At 38.3% G+C, this 14,371-nt stretch overlaps 1 pseudogene; it reads right to left on the minus strand.

Moving 5' to 3' along the window:
- Window positions 1-6,380: 6,380 nt before the first annotated feature.
- Window positions 6,381-9,583, minus strand: LOC115731605 (annotated as a pseudogene).
- Window positions 9,584-14,371: the final 4,788 nt, after the last annotated feature.

Consider the following 14,371-nt stretch of genomic DNA (forward strand, 5'->3'; position numbering starts at 1 on the left):
GTGATCTAAAAAAAATTTGGCACCAAAATGAGCGCCATACATAAACTTTAGCACTTGCAGTGTCCTTCGACCGATAAAAATTTATAATATTTATTTCCTGAAAAGGCACAAATTATTTACTACAAACAGAAAAGTCCACACATCAATCCAATCAGTAGTAAACTAGGAAACACCGACACCTCTGGAGGCTTTCGTATCGTGTCCGACACTCTACGACATGCGATCCACACGTGATCACCGCTATAGTCACGCCGACGACACATGAATCCAGTATCCCGACTCGTCATTTTGAGCATTTTCAACTAATTAGAGATCAAAATATGGATTTATCAAAAATATATATTTAAGTCATATTTACAACCACCCCAAAATTAATATAACATGTCAGCCCAAAAAAAAAAATAATCGTGAATCCCTAGCGGAAGAAGAAGAAAAAACTCGATAATATTTTTATATAATCTTGCATATTTAAAAATATACATTTAATATACGATGTGTTCCAATATTTCGAAATTCTCTATTTTTTAAAAATGACATATTAGCGTATCATATCGTGTTGTGTCGCATGTCACGTATCGTTGTCGTTACTCTATTTCCACAAACAGGAAATTCTCTACCATAAATAGTTCCTTGTCTGCATATAATGTAGAGTCATCTTATCAGATTACAGGTCACGTCCTTAATCTGGGTTAATTCCATAAGAAACCCTAAATTTTAAGTCCAGTCTTAAATTTATTTTCCATTATCTGCCTAGGGCCAATAGTTTAAAAAGATAAAAAAGCATTTTCCCTCCTCTTTGTTTCGCTAAGAACAAATTTTCCTTCCTGCACTCCCTCACCTCCCTCTTCAAGCCTGTGCGCTCACCATCTCTCTTCGGCTCCAGAGTTCCTCCTCCACGCCTCCGAACTTCTTCCTCCTCTCCGCCACCACTTGCAGCGGGCCAACCGTTGCATCACCGCCACTTGAGAAACAGCTTGCAGCTACGGATGCTCCGGCAAACCCCCGTGAAATCCACCTCCTTACCAATCTCTTCCCCATGTTACTCTCCGCCGCCTCCACGGAGCTCCCTCTCACGTCCGATTGCTGCCTCTTCGGGGATGACTCCCTTGCCCTACCTTCTCCGATCAATCTCCAGCTTAAATTTCACAATCCGACTGGAAACACCAAAACCACGTCCCAAGAATCAAATCAGCCTCGACGACTCGCCGATTTCGCTCGAATTAGGACAAATTCAGAAGCTTTCAGCTCCACATTTATAGAGCGGAAGTGAAAAACCTCTGAGAATTCAATTGAAGTCGTGAGCTCGACGCGGAGATCGAGATTCACACTCGTGGAGTGACGAGAGAGAGCGATACCAAGTACGGTGTGATCGGATACGAAGAGCAACGAGCCAAACAGGGGAGGGACGAGCTCACCCTAGGCCAGCGAGGCTCCGTGCTTGTCCCTCTCTCGTGGCAGTAGCTGGCGACTAACCGAGGAAGAGGGAAAAAAAAATAGAGAAAATAACAATAAAAAAAAATCATATTTTCAATATCAACTGGCGAAGAAGAGTATCCTATTTACTTTCAAATTTTAGCCAAACAGCGAAAAATATTGCCATTTTCCACTTTCTAAAAAATATTGTCGGAAAAGCGAAACAAAGGAAGCATAAGAGAGAGAGAGGCAGCCAAGGGCGCTTACGCTCCAAGTTCCCAGTCGCCGTGAGCACGCAACTTGACCGGCCGGTGGCCATGGCCACCGTGATCACGTGATGACTGAGCAGAGCACCGAGCAGACAGAGATGGGGACAAGCGAGGGGGTAGAGAGGGGCGACGGCGGCATTGGCCATGTGTCGCCACTCACCTGAAAGCTCACAAGCTTGATTGACGCTCTGACCATGCCACCAGAGAATAGGAAGACGTCAGCTTAGAATTACTGGAAGACTTCAAAGGTGAGACCTCACCGTCAAGCCAAAATTCGCAAGAGTGAAGCCACTGAAAGCGAAAGCGGTCACGGCCAATCCTCTTGACGGTTAAGATGAGTAGCAGATAAGCAAGCGAGAGTGACGCCATCGTTTTGCTCTATTGCAAGTTAATCCCTAAAGCAATTCACGTTCTTGAAAGACACTAGCTAACATGGATCGAACGTGAACTCCAAACGTGGGGATACACTCCTGAACATTTTCCACTTCAATTTTCGAAACACATCAGCTCAAAAAACAACAACACGCTTATTTCTCCATATAGTAAACAAAAACAGAATTCTGTCTGCTTGCTTTCTCTGCTCAGTCATCATGTTGAGTGGCCACAGCCTCGGCAAGCTTCATGGATCGTAACTCGAGTAGCCATGGCAGTTGTGAGCTTCGTAGCTCAAAACTCCAACAGTCATGGCTGCCGCCAGCTCGAAGATAGTCGTCGTGAGCTGGAAACTCAAGTGACCATGACCGCGAGGATCTCAGAGCTCAAGTGGCCATGGCCGCGCCCCACTCTCTCTCTCAATTTTTTTTTCCCTTTTCTTTTTCATTATTTCTCTCGGTTGTTCTTATTCTTTCCATTTATGTTGTCCCGTGTGGCATGCCATGTTAGGATAACTAATGATGATTTGGACGATGAATTATAGATTTAGGACTCAAATAAAAGTTTGGAATTTTCTTTTACACACAAAATAAATAAATAAATAAATAAAGTTCGTGGTGGATTTGTGATTGAACCGAAAATTCGTGATTTTGCAAGGAATTAAGCCTCGATGTTTAGTTGGTGGAAATTTCCCTTAACTGGTATTTTGAAATTGAAAGTCATAAACATGAATTTCATGATTTCTTCAAGGCAAAGATGCTCGACAGGGCCTCGCCGGAGGGAAGTGAAGCCTGTTCCAAATTTTCTGAAAAAAAAAATCCCATGACATAAAAAGTTGGAATCGCTATATCGTTGTCATATAAATTCCGTAAAAAAAATGTGGGATTAAATCATGTGTAAGGATGAAGTAAATTAAATTGTGACCAAGGCTCCATTTGTTTCGAGGTACATAAGTGATTTGGAAAACATTTTCCTGAAAATGATTGTAAGTATTGCTTGGAAAAATGAATGAACTGAAAATAATTTCATTGTTTACATAAATATTTAGACACAAAGTATTATCATCGATGAAAATATTTTTTATTGACTAACTATCTTTAGTGATACATGCGATCATTTCTTGGCAAATATTTTCCAAATAACTCATTTTCGCGAGACAAACGAAACTTGAAACCCAATGTGACTTTTTCAAATTTATTTTATGACAGTTGAGATGGTGAAGCACCAAGTAAGTGCACAGGTCGCCCATAATAATAGAAATAAGGATTAATACCATGAAAAACCCTAAATTAATACATAAGTGATAATTTACCCTAAATTTATTTTTTTGACAAGAAAAATTCTCTAAACTGATACACTTATGACAATTTTATTGAAACGATTTTTTTTTTATGACAAAGAACCTTGAACTGATACACCTACCATAAATTTGCCCAAATTCACTTTTTGACAATCAAAAAACCCAAACCGGTACTCATGTGAGAAATTTTCCCTCCATTAGCTTTCGCAAAATTGAGTTAATACAATGAAAACCCCAAACTAGTACACTTATAATAAACAGAGGGTTCAAACTCAAAACCGATACACTCGTCAACTAACACGTGTCATCTAACTCAGCAATTTGATAGTAATACTTAATAGAAACAAACGAAGGATAAATTTAACAAAGGTGTACCGGTTGTGGATTTTTTGAAGGTAAAAAAAAAATTAGCTTGAAGTAAATTTATCATATGTATACCAGTTTGAGATTTTTACCGATAAAAAAATTAGTTTAAGGTAAATTTATCACAAGCATATCAGTTTGGAGCTTTTTGTGGTCAAAAAATTAGATTGGTATATATTTGTCATAGATATGTCAGTTTGAATTTTTCATAATACTAATCCATATATATATATATATATATATATATATATATATATATATATATTTGGAATTCACACGGGGGGTTGGGTTTGTGGTGGTCCCATTGCCACCCTTACTTCGGCGTCGAGGGTGCCTGAAGGAAACTAGGTGGTTTTGGGGATCACTGTTATCATATGATTAGACTCTTTCGTCTGGGATTCTAAATGGACTAAAGGAAAAGGAGATAACCAGTAAAGTAGGGGCGGCAGACGGGGCCGGTTCAGCTTGGGCCTAGTATGGCCCGGCCCAGTACCAAACCAGTAAACAATCAACACAAAGCCTTCCTTAAAGAAAAGAAAGGTAAAATAACATAAATGATCACCGAACTTTGACATAATATACAATGTAATCCTTGAATTTTTAATTCGACCAATATGATCACTGGACTTTAACCCAATGTGTAATATGATCTCTGAACTTTTAATTTGACTAATATGATCCATGAACTTTTGGAACATATTCAACTTAGTCTTTGAACTTAAATCAATAAAAGGACTACATTGAACATCTTCATATAGTTCAGGGACTAAGTTGAACATGTTCCAAAAATTCAAGGACCATATTGGTCAAGTGAAAAGTTCAGGGATCACATTGCATATACGGTTGAAATTTATTAACCGTATTGATTGAATTAAAAGTTCAGGGATTACATTACACATTAAGTCAAAGTTTATGAACCATTTGCGTCACTATCCCTTAAAGAAACCACATACCCTAATAGTGCTATAAAAACTATTGAAGAACACGTAATATCTAAAAGTTTGAAACTTAAACATTCAGAACTTAGTGATATTAAGCTTGTTAGATAACTCTAATGAGAGTGATCTTAAAAGATTCGATTAATGTTAAACAGGGTTACTTAATTCATCCCGCAGAAGAAATAATTGATGGCAAGTAGAATCTTGCCAACTATATTGTTAGGACTGGCCCATCACGATCGCGATCCTACGTTGGAAACATATTTAGGGATTAACAAAAAAAAATTATATTTTAGCATTTAAGAGTGTTAACACTCAAAAAACAGTTCTTAAGTTCTCAATACCGATTTCTCAATTTCTGAATCGGCACGTTCATGTATATTTCAATGAGGCTCCTTCGACGACCGAACAAAAGAAGAAGAAAAGTTAAGGCTCCTTCAATAGAGTGGTGGGCGTGGCCTTCAATTCAAGATAAATCAGTCAAGTGAAGTATAATCAAGCACTTACCCAATAAGGAAAATGAATGATTTGAAAAGTACTATTGTAACAATGATTGCCTATATCGCTTATAAAAATGAATAAACGAACAATATTTTCATCATCTATTAAAAGGTTTAGACATAAATTGTTGTCGCCAAATGAAAACATTTTTGAAAGAAAGAAAAATATTCTCTCTCAACTTGACGGTGACGGTGGAAAAGGCAGACTTCATACCATCTTCGGATGTCTACTGCCATGTAGACTCATATAGTAGCGAACCGTGCTTAGAGTGAGTCATCGAAGTTTCGGCTTCTGCATTGCTAGCTTGTGCTTCGCATATTGCTTATAACCGGGAGTACATTGCCAAGAAGCTGGTTATAAGCACGACATAGCCATCCGAAAATAACATAGAGTTTTCCTTTTCCACCGCCACCCCCAAGTTGAGAGAAAATATTTTTCTTCTCTTCTTCTCATGGAATCCCTTGAAGTTTTACCTCTCGGAGTTCAAATGAAGTAATATAAGGATTTGCTTAGGTCTAATATATATTAAAAAGTTTAGACATAAATTATTGTCGCCAAATGAAAATATTTTTGAAAGGAAAAAAAAAAATTTCTCTAAACTTGGAGGGTGACGTTATAGAAGGTAGAGTCCATGCCATCTTCGGATGGCTACTGCTAGATAAGCTCATATAGTAATGACCCACGCCTAGAGTGAGTCATTGGAGTTTCTGCTCTTGCGTTGCTGGCTTGTGCTTCGCATAGTGCTTATAACCGAGGGTACGTTGCTAGCAAGCCGGTTATGAGCACGACAGTAACCATCTAAAGATGACGTGGAATTTACCTTCCCCACCGCTATCCCTAAGTTGAGAGAAAATATTTTTCTTCCCTTCATCTTATACAATACCCTAAAGTTTTGCATTCCAGAGTTCGGATGAAGTAGTTCAAAGACTTGTTTAGGTCCAACATTTATTAAAACGTTTAGACATAAATTGTTGTTGCCAAATGAAAATATTTTTTATTGACTAATTATTTGAAGCGATCAATTATAAGAAGATATTTTGCAAATCATCCATTTTTTGTAAAACAAACATAGCCTAAATATTGCGAAAAGAGTCAAGTACAGAATCGAAACTAGCACCGAAAAACAACAAAACATGAACAGAAAAGAGCCTTCTTGTGATTAATTCGCCACTGCAGAATAAAGAAGACACAGTTAAGAATCCTGAATATATATCACAGCTGGGAGCTTCCTAGAGTAACCACATTCCATGATCACCTCAATCAATGTGAATCTGGTCCTCACCACCATTATTGAAGATCGAGACTTGGAACACAACATTAACCCTATCAATGAGCTCAAACACACAGGCATTTCCTACACGCAAAGGAGTTTCCCTTGCAAATGCAGCCCAACCAGCAGAAAAGTACCCGCGGGTATCCTGCTTATACCTTAAGAGCTTCACCGGCCACGATCTGCCTGAATACCTAAGAGTTGCCGTTCCCTCGAATTCTTGAATATGTTGCTCAGTGAATTGACGGGGAACATGCTGCACATGAGTCAACATTTGAACAACCAATGTATGCAGAAAGAAGGACAACGATGTAAGCCTGCACTCTTGGAAAAAGAAAAACATACAAGGCCATATTTGCGAGTTTCAGGACCTTTACCAATTTAGGATTAGGATTGGCATAATCGGACTCGCTTTAAGTCTTAAGAGGCTCATGAAAGCCATCGATCTTATTCCGCTATGTAAAGCATTTTCGAACAAATTACTGCCATATATTGCCACTTTAGGTTAGTACTGGATTCAAGTGACTGTCCATCCTTTCACGCAGGAAGTGATGGAGCAGCTTGTCAAGGACATCCAAGCGAATGGATAGTCCCAACCTCCTAATTACAGACTCTACTTCTGTTTTTCCTGATTCCGCATCACTCCACCACCGGGATGCTCCACGATCACTCCAAGAATAATAGCATGTCATATGGTTCCCAATACAAACCAAATCAACCAGGGAAAACACAAAACTGAGGCAAGATTAGATAGCGATCGTAATAAACCTTGATATAAGACAGCGATGAATTAGGCTAGAGATTGTACCATTCCCTGAAAATGACTCTGCCGTATCACCAGTTTGAAGAAGGGATGCTCCGAATCAAATTCACTGGCTAATTCAGGAGTAATGAGAGGCCTTGGAGGAGTAGGATCACAAAATACCGGCTCAGAATGGTTCATTCTGCATTTAGACCGTTTGTTCCTGCCTGGAGTTAAAACAAGAACTTTAAGAGACATTATTGGTGTGAATAGTTCTTTAATTGACTATGAAGATCTTTAGCATAGAACTCATACCATGCCATAAACAGCCTAAAGTTTCACTCCAAACAATGTAAATCAAGTTTCTTCCTGTGCTGCTGAAAATATAGACTCAGAACACAATATCATCTCTATCAATCAGCTCGAACACGCAGACATTTCCTACATGCAAGCAAGTTCCTCTCACACATGCCATCCAACCAGTTGAGAACATGGCCCCACTAGGATAGCTACTAAGCTTCACCAGCCATGTTCTGTCTGAATGCCTGAGAGTCCCGATTTCCTTGATTTTCCGAATGTGCTGCATGATGAAACTACAAGGGACATTCTGCCCGGACACATGTTTGAACAACCCATGCTTTATAAAGAAAGACTGAGGAGCATTCCCTTATTCAAGCAAGCAAGCAAGTTCACAGGACAAAAGTCAAAACGTCAAAGTCTCTGCTCTTAGAATTAGCATGAGGGGTAGAGGATCTATGCCTTTTTAAACAAATGAGAATGAACAGATCCAAGGGAAACGCTATGTAGTTTCCTACAGAAATCCAATCAGCTTAAGAAAAAGCCCAAAATAGTAATGAATTAAGCTCTCGATCTTAAAACTATATCACGTTTAATATGAGATGGCCGGATCAACACCTTGAAAACAGGATGCTCTAAGTCAAATTTGCTAGTCAATTCAAAACTAGAGAGGGGTCGCGGACTTGTTGGACCACCAAAAACCGGCTTAGAATGGCTAGCTCTGCTTCTAAACTGTCCAACCCTGTCTGTTCTTTGTAAAAGTGAAATACTTAGATTATGCCAATTTGAACTTTTCATTAATTGTCCTTACCAAAAAAACTTTTCATTAATTGATTTACTTACCATGAACATATATTACCACAGAATGGAAGAAAATGCCGTCATGGAAATCAACATTTAGATAAGTTAGCCAAACGAAAAATTTGCTTCTTTTCACCTTAGAAGTTGTAAGTACTAAACCACAATACGCATGATGGAAATCACTATGTTATCAGTCAACATAAACAAGCTTATCAAAAAGTTCTCAAGTACTGGAAAAGGAACTAACAAAGGAGAGAGCTCCATATGAAGAAACAAGACTCGTAAAATGACAAGACACACCTTCGAGATCTTGTGACGAGCAGCTTGGACTCGGCTGATAACATGGTGAATGAGGTTCCACCCTCATTTTTTTATGAGGAGCGGAATCCTCCGAATCTTCAACTTCTACCACATCCTCCCTCTTCAGCGAGATAAATCCACTCCTGATGTTCGACAAGGCCCTCGACGAATAATTAATCTCTGAAGCACTCTTGTCGAATATCATCACGTGAAAAGTGGAGTTTCCTTTATATTTGAAAACTACGAGGTGACCATGACCAATGGAGTAATGCTGCATAAATTCTCGCCACCCTTTCCATAACCAAACTGTCCCGTTGTCACGCTTTTCTACTCCTATAGTCCAGGTCGAACTGCCCAGAACTTTGAGCAGCACCAAGCTTGAGAGATCCTTTCCATATCTTCCTAAGAATTTTTTCGGGATTCCCTATTAAGGGAAACTCAAAAGTTATAGGTCCGGGACTCGAATTCATCAATATGAGATCGAAAGTGCAGGGGAAGAAAAGGTAGAGCACTGAGCAAATTTTAAGTTCTGCATCATGGCGATGAAATATCGCTTCATTTGACGAGGGTAGAGCTAGAAAGACCCAACACCTTTGTCCACACTATCCTTAGCCAACCAATCCTCAATTCCAAGTTTTTCTTTTTTTTCTGGATCAGACAATTCCCAGTTAAAGAACTGATTTTCATGGTAGAATCAGAAAAAATTAACACTTTTTTCTGCAGCGTTCGTCTTTTCTTTCTTTCCTCAAGAATCAAAATGTGCATTCACAGCCAATCGAATGGAAATTTTTCCAGATTGATGAACACAGCATTCGAAATCGTGACAGAAACTCTCGTGACACCGGGAGCTGAATCGTAGGAAACAGACTGGGCAAATGTGGGACTTACGAGCTTCCCCGATTGAAGGGTGTCGGAGAGAATGATCTTGAAGAAGTGCGGACTCTCAAGACGAGGCGCAGTCGCGATATCTGGCTCGGCACCTTCATTTTCTCTCGGGCGACGACGACCGCAAGCCATGTACGGCAGTGTCACAGGGGGTCGCTGAAGATGGAGGATGAGGTGATAAAACTTTCTAATATTTTACTTGGGTGGATGCATGGGTAGTTTGTCTCCTAAAATTTCCAAAATATAAAATTCAGTGGCTTTTAAAAGATGCAATTATATCATAATATTTGTCAGAGCAGTGTAATGGAGTCCTAATACTTGATTGTATTTTTTTTTAAAGTTTTGGGAGCTACTCACATTCTCCGAAAAGTTTTAGAATTTAATTATATTTTTTAAAAATTTTAGGAGCAGATTGTATTTTTTAAAAGTGTTATGATTCAATTGTACGATATTTTAGGACTCGGTTGCACTGTCTGGTAAGTTTTAGAACTTAATTACATATTATAAAATATTAAAATTCAATTACACTTTCATTTTTATTTAAAAGTTTAAGAATTTTCAACGCAATTATCCCTATTTGTTTCCTAAAAAGACACAACTTCTTTAAGAAAATTTCAAATAACAACCCGAGTACTTTTAATTTCTCAAATAAGGGTTTGAAGTCGACATTGTTTCAAAAAAGGGTATGAAGTGCCCTCATTGTATCAAATAAGGACATGAAGTGGTCAGGTCTGTTTGAGATAAGGGCCTCACCTAGCCGGTTGGCCACCCAACCAAATACTCCGGCCAATCAAAGGTTTTTTTTTTGTCAATTTACAATTTTAACCTAATTTTTAATTAAATTGAATTAAAAATAAAAAAACTCAACTTAAAAAAAAAAAAAGGAAAGGTATCTAGGGCGGGAGGGGTCGCCTCCCGCCTATGGCCGCCGTCTTACTGCCGATGGAGCAACGACGAGAGCCGACGACCCCGCCGACCATAGGAAAGGGCCGGCTGGCCCTCTCTAGAGCAGGGAGAGGGCCGCGACCCTCTCCCAAATTTGGGCGATAGAGGGTCGCAGCCCTCCCCGGAACCTTGGCGAGAGCTAGGGCCTTCTGACGCCTGGATCTAGGCGAGGGTCGCGGCCTTCTTCATGCTTTGGCAAGCCAGCCCTCACCTCCGATCGGCGAGGTTGCCTTGGAACAGCGGCCACGGGCGGAAGGGTCGTCCTCCCGCCTGGGTTTTTGTCAATAGATTTTTTTTACTTTTACTTTTTTTAATACAAAAAAGGGGAAAAAACAAATAAAAAAAATTAAATTACAAAAATGCCCTTACCAATAAGTGAGCTCAAGCCCCTTTTTTGAGAATATACTGCCACTTGAGACCCATATTTGAAATAATATTTACTTTAGGCCCTTATTTGAAACAATAAGGACACTTCATGTCCTTTTTTTAGACAATGTCAACTTCATATCCTTATTTGAGAAAATGAAGGCACTTCGGGCCCCTTTTTAAAACTACAAAAAAAAAAAAGTCCAAACATCAATCCAATCCATAGTAAAGAGGCATGTGAAGTTATTATTTAATCAAATATAGCCTCAATTACTTTATTTCCATGAACCGAAATTTCTCTACGATGAAACGTTTTTTGCGCACGTGTTGGGTAGAGTCTTGTTATCATATTACAGACCACTTCCTTCAATCTTTAGTTGGTGGAAACTTCTTTTAACCGGATTTTTTGAAATTTGTAAGTTATAGACACGAATGTCATGCACATTTATTTTCACTTACTAATATCATTTTTCTTAACAAATTATAAAAAATTTCATGATTTGATTAAATATATAAATGTTTAAGTAATACGAGTTGGTCGTTAGATTTGTACTGCATGAAAATAGGCCAAAACAGATTAAATGGGTCAATATGGGTCGGACCATATCCGACCTAGCCTAAACCCGATCCTACCCCCTTTTTTTTTTTTTTTAGGTCCAAAGACCCATCCGTTTGGTATCTCTACATTCAAGTGATATCTATATTAGTAATTCATCGGGGGTATGTTGCCAGCAATTTGGTTAACAAGCATTGTGCAAAGTACAGGCAAGCAAGAGCCGAAACTCCGATAACTCATCACAGGCACGGGTCGTTACTAGACGAGCCTATCCCACGGAAGTTATCCGAAAATGCCATGGAGTTTACATTTCCTATTGCCACTCACTTGGTTGAGAGAATATATTTTTATTCCTTTCATCTCAATGGAATACTCCTGAATTTCTCGTCCCAGAGTTCAGAAGAAATAGTTTAAGGACTTACTCTGCTTCAGATAATCAAAAGATGTGGGTGGAGGAGCAAGGCATGTTTGGGGGGCCTTCTTTTGTTCTTCAAACTATAGATGACATAAGCAAAAGATCCTTTCAGTTGCTCCATAAAGTCATAGGACCCTCTTCCATGAACCGGAGATTTTCTTAGGTGATTTGCTCCTTGCACGCGTGTTGGGTAGAGTCCTTTTATCAAACGACATGCCCCATCCTCCATCTTTTATTGGTGGAAACTTCATTTAACCGGTTTTTTGAAATTTGTAAGTTATTAATATGAATATCACAAACATTTATTTTCAAGTAAATCGCAATAAGTTTAATCTTTTTTTTGTTGTAATTTTTCCCTTGAGGCGAGTCATGATGTTGAAGGAATTATGAGAAGAACAACAGACAGTGAGCTTCAAGGAGCTGCAAAATGCAATTGCATGAGCTTTCAAATGAAGCATACATTGCTTGCCTCTTGCTCTTGAAATTTGAATCGATCCGGAGCTCGAGAAATTGATTTGTTTTTAACTCCACATCTTCTGCTTCCACAACATCTTCAGTGTTTGGTGGGAGAAGTTCGTTTCCAAGGTTTAATAATTTACCATTGCTCGACAAATAATTTTTCTCCGTAACACTCTTATTAAATATTATTACGTGAAAAGTGGAGTTCCCTTTATATTTGAAAAGAGAAATGCTTTTCTGATAATCCGACAGTATTGTCGGTTATTTCTGACCATAGATATACACACTATCACCTTATGTTTTGCATAAAGCACTCATTAATTGAAAAATAATTGGGTTAGAAATAATAACAGCACTGTCAGGCTAGCGGCTTCCATTTGAAAACTACTAAGATGATGACCACTAATGGAATAATGCTCCGTGGATTCCTACCATCCTTTCGACAATTAATCATGTCATTTCTACGCTTTTCTAGTTTTGTAGTTCCCTAATAAGATGGATCTCATGTGATTAGCATATATATAATCCAATTTACCGAGGGTTAGAACACCACAACCTATATCCGTTAACCATGTCTGCATAACAAACGAAAATATATTTCTTGGCTCTAGGTTCAAGCTTACCATCTTTTACCCGATAATAAGTGGGATATCCAAATACTTTCAAACCAGAATAATCAGAAGGTTTACTTGACCATACCTCATTTGGAGTCATACATTCAATTGAGATTGCAGGAGAACGATCCACCAAATAATACGTTGTATTCACGACTTCAGCCCTGAATCTTCCCAAGTCCGGCATTAGAGAGCATAGATCTAGCTCTCTCTAAAAATGTTCAATTCATGCGCTTTGCCACCCCATTCTATTGGGGTGTGTGCCTAACTATTCGACGTCAAACAATTCATGAATCTTCACAGCGTTAGTTTATTGGATCTTTCAATCACATGAACATAAATTGATAAACAAACATACCCGAATAAAAAAAAAAAAAGCCATTGTTGATCCGATGAGATAGAAAATGTCTTCTTATGGGTATGGATACTCTCCTCTATAAGAATTATAATGGAGTGTGTAATTTTTTTTTTCTGTTGTGATTTTGTGGAAGAAGCGAAAGCGTAAGAAAAAGGTAGCCGTTCTCCACAAAAAGAAATGTTATATAGAGGGAGTGATGAAACCAACTCTAGAGCTGCCAAATCTCAACCATCCATCAAGATTTAAAGATAAGGGTTATAGAAACCCTAATGGATGTAACAAATCTATAACAAATATATACCGTAATATATTTAATAAAATAATAAACCTGATAGGCCACACGTTTGGGTGGATCTAATCAAATCCTACATTCTCCCACTTGGCCAAAGGTTGTATTTTTTATCTATACAAACCAAATAAAATACATGATTGCATAAGATTCACGAAAAATTGATTATCGTCATATGTTTGTTCCGTCATCAACAAAATGCCATGAATCAATCATAAAAGAAGACGAAATATCATAATAAACACTATAACTATGTTTGTGCATTAAGTAAACCATTGCTCCGATAGCACATGTTAGTTTATTGGATCTTTCAATCACATGAACATAAATTGATAAATAAATATACCCGAAACCAAAAAGGCCATTATTGATCCGATGAGAGATAAGATGTCTTCTTATGGGTATGGATCTTCACCACTCTCCTCTATAAAAATTACAATGGGGTGTGTATTTTTTTCTCTTTTGTGATTTTGTGAAAGAAGCGGAAGCGTAAAACTGCAGAAGCATAAGAAAACGGTAGCCGTTCTCCACAAAAAGAGATCTTATATAGAGGAAGTGATGAGACCAACCCTAGTGCTGCCAAATCTCAACCATCCATCAAGGTTTAAAGTTAAAGGTTATAAAAGCCTAATTGGATGTAACAAATCTATAACAAATATATGCCCGTAATATATTCAATTAAATAATAAACCTAATAGGTCATATATTCAGGTGGATCTCGTCAAATCCAACACACAGTACTTGTTGAAATCACCTCAGCAAAACTCAAGAGCATTGTCTGTTTCGAGACGTTTATCTACTTGCTGGATTGATTTTCAATCAACAACTTCCACTTCGTGAATGTATAAAAAAGCACCACTCTTATGCTTCAAGAAATAAACCCAGACTTTCCTAAAAAATTCATCAACAAATGTCAGA

The sequence above is a fragment of the Rhodamnia argentea genome, chromosome 5, assembly GCF_020921035.1.
Source record: "Rhodamnia argentea isolate NSW1041297 chromosome 5, ASM2092103v1, whole genome shotgun sequence".
NCBI lineage: Eukaryota > Viridiplantae > Streptophyta > Magnoliopsida > Myrtales > Myrtaceae > Rhodamnia > Rhodamnia argentea.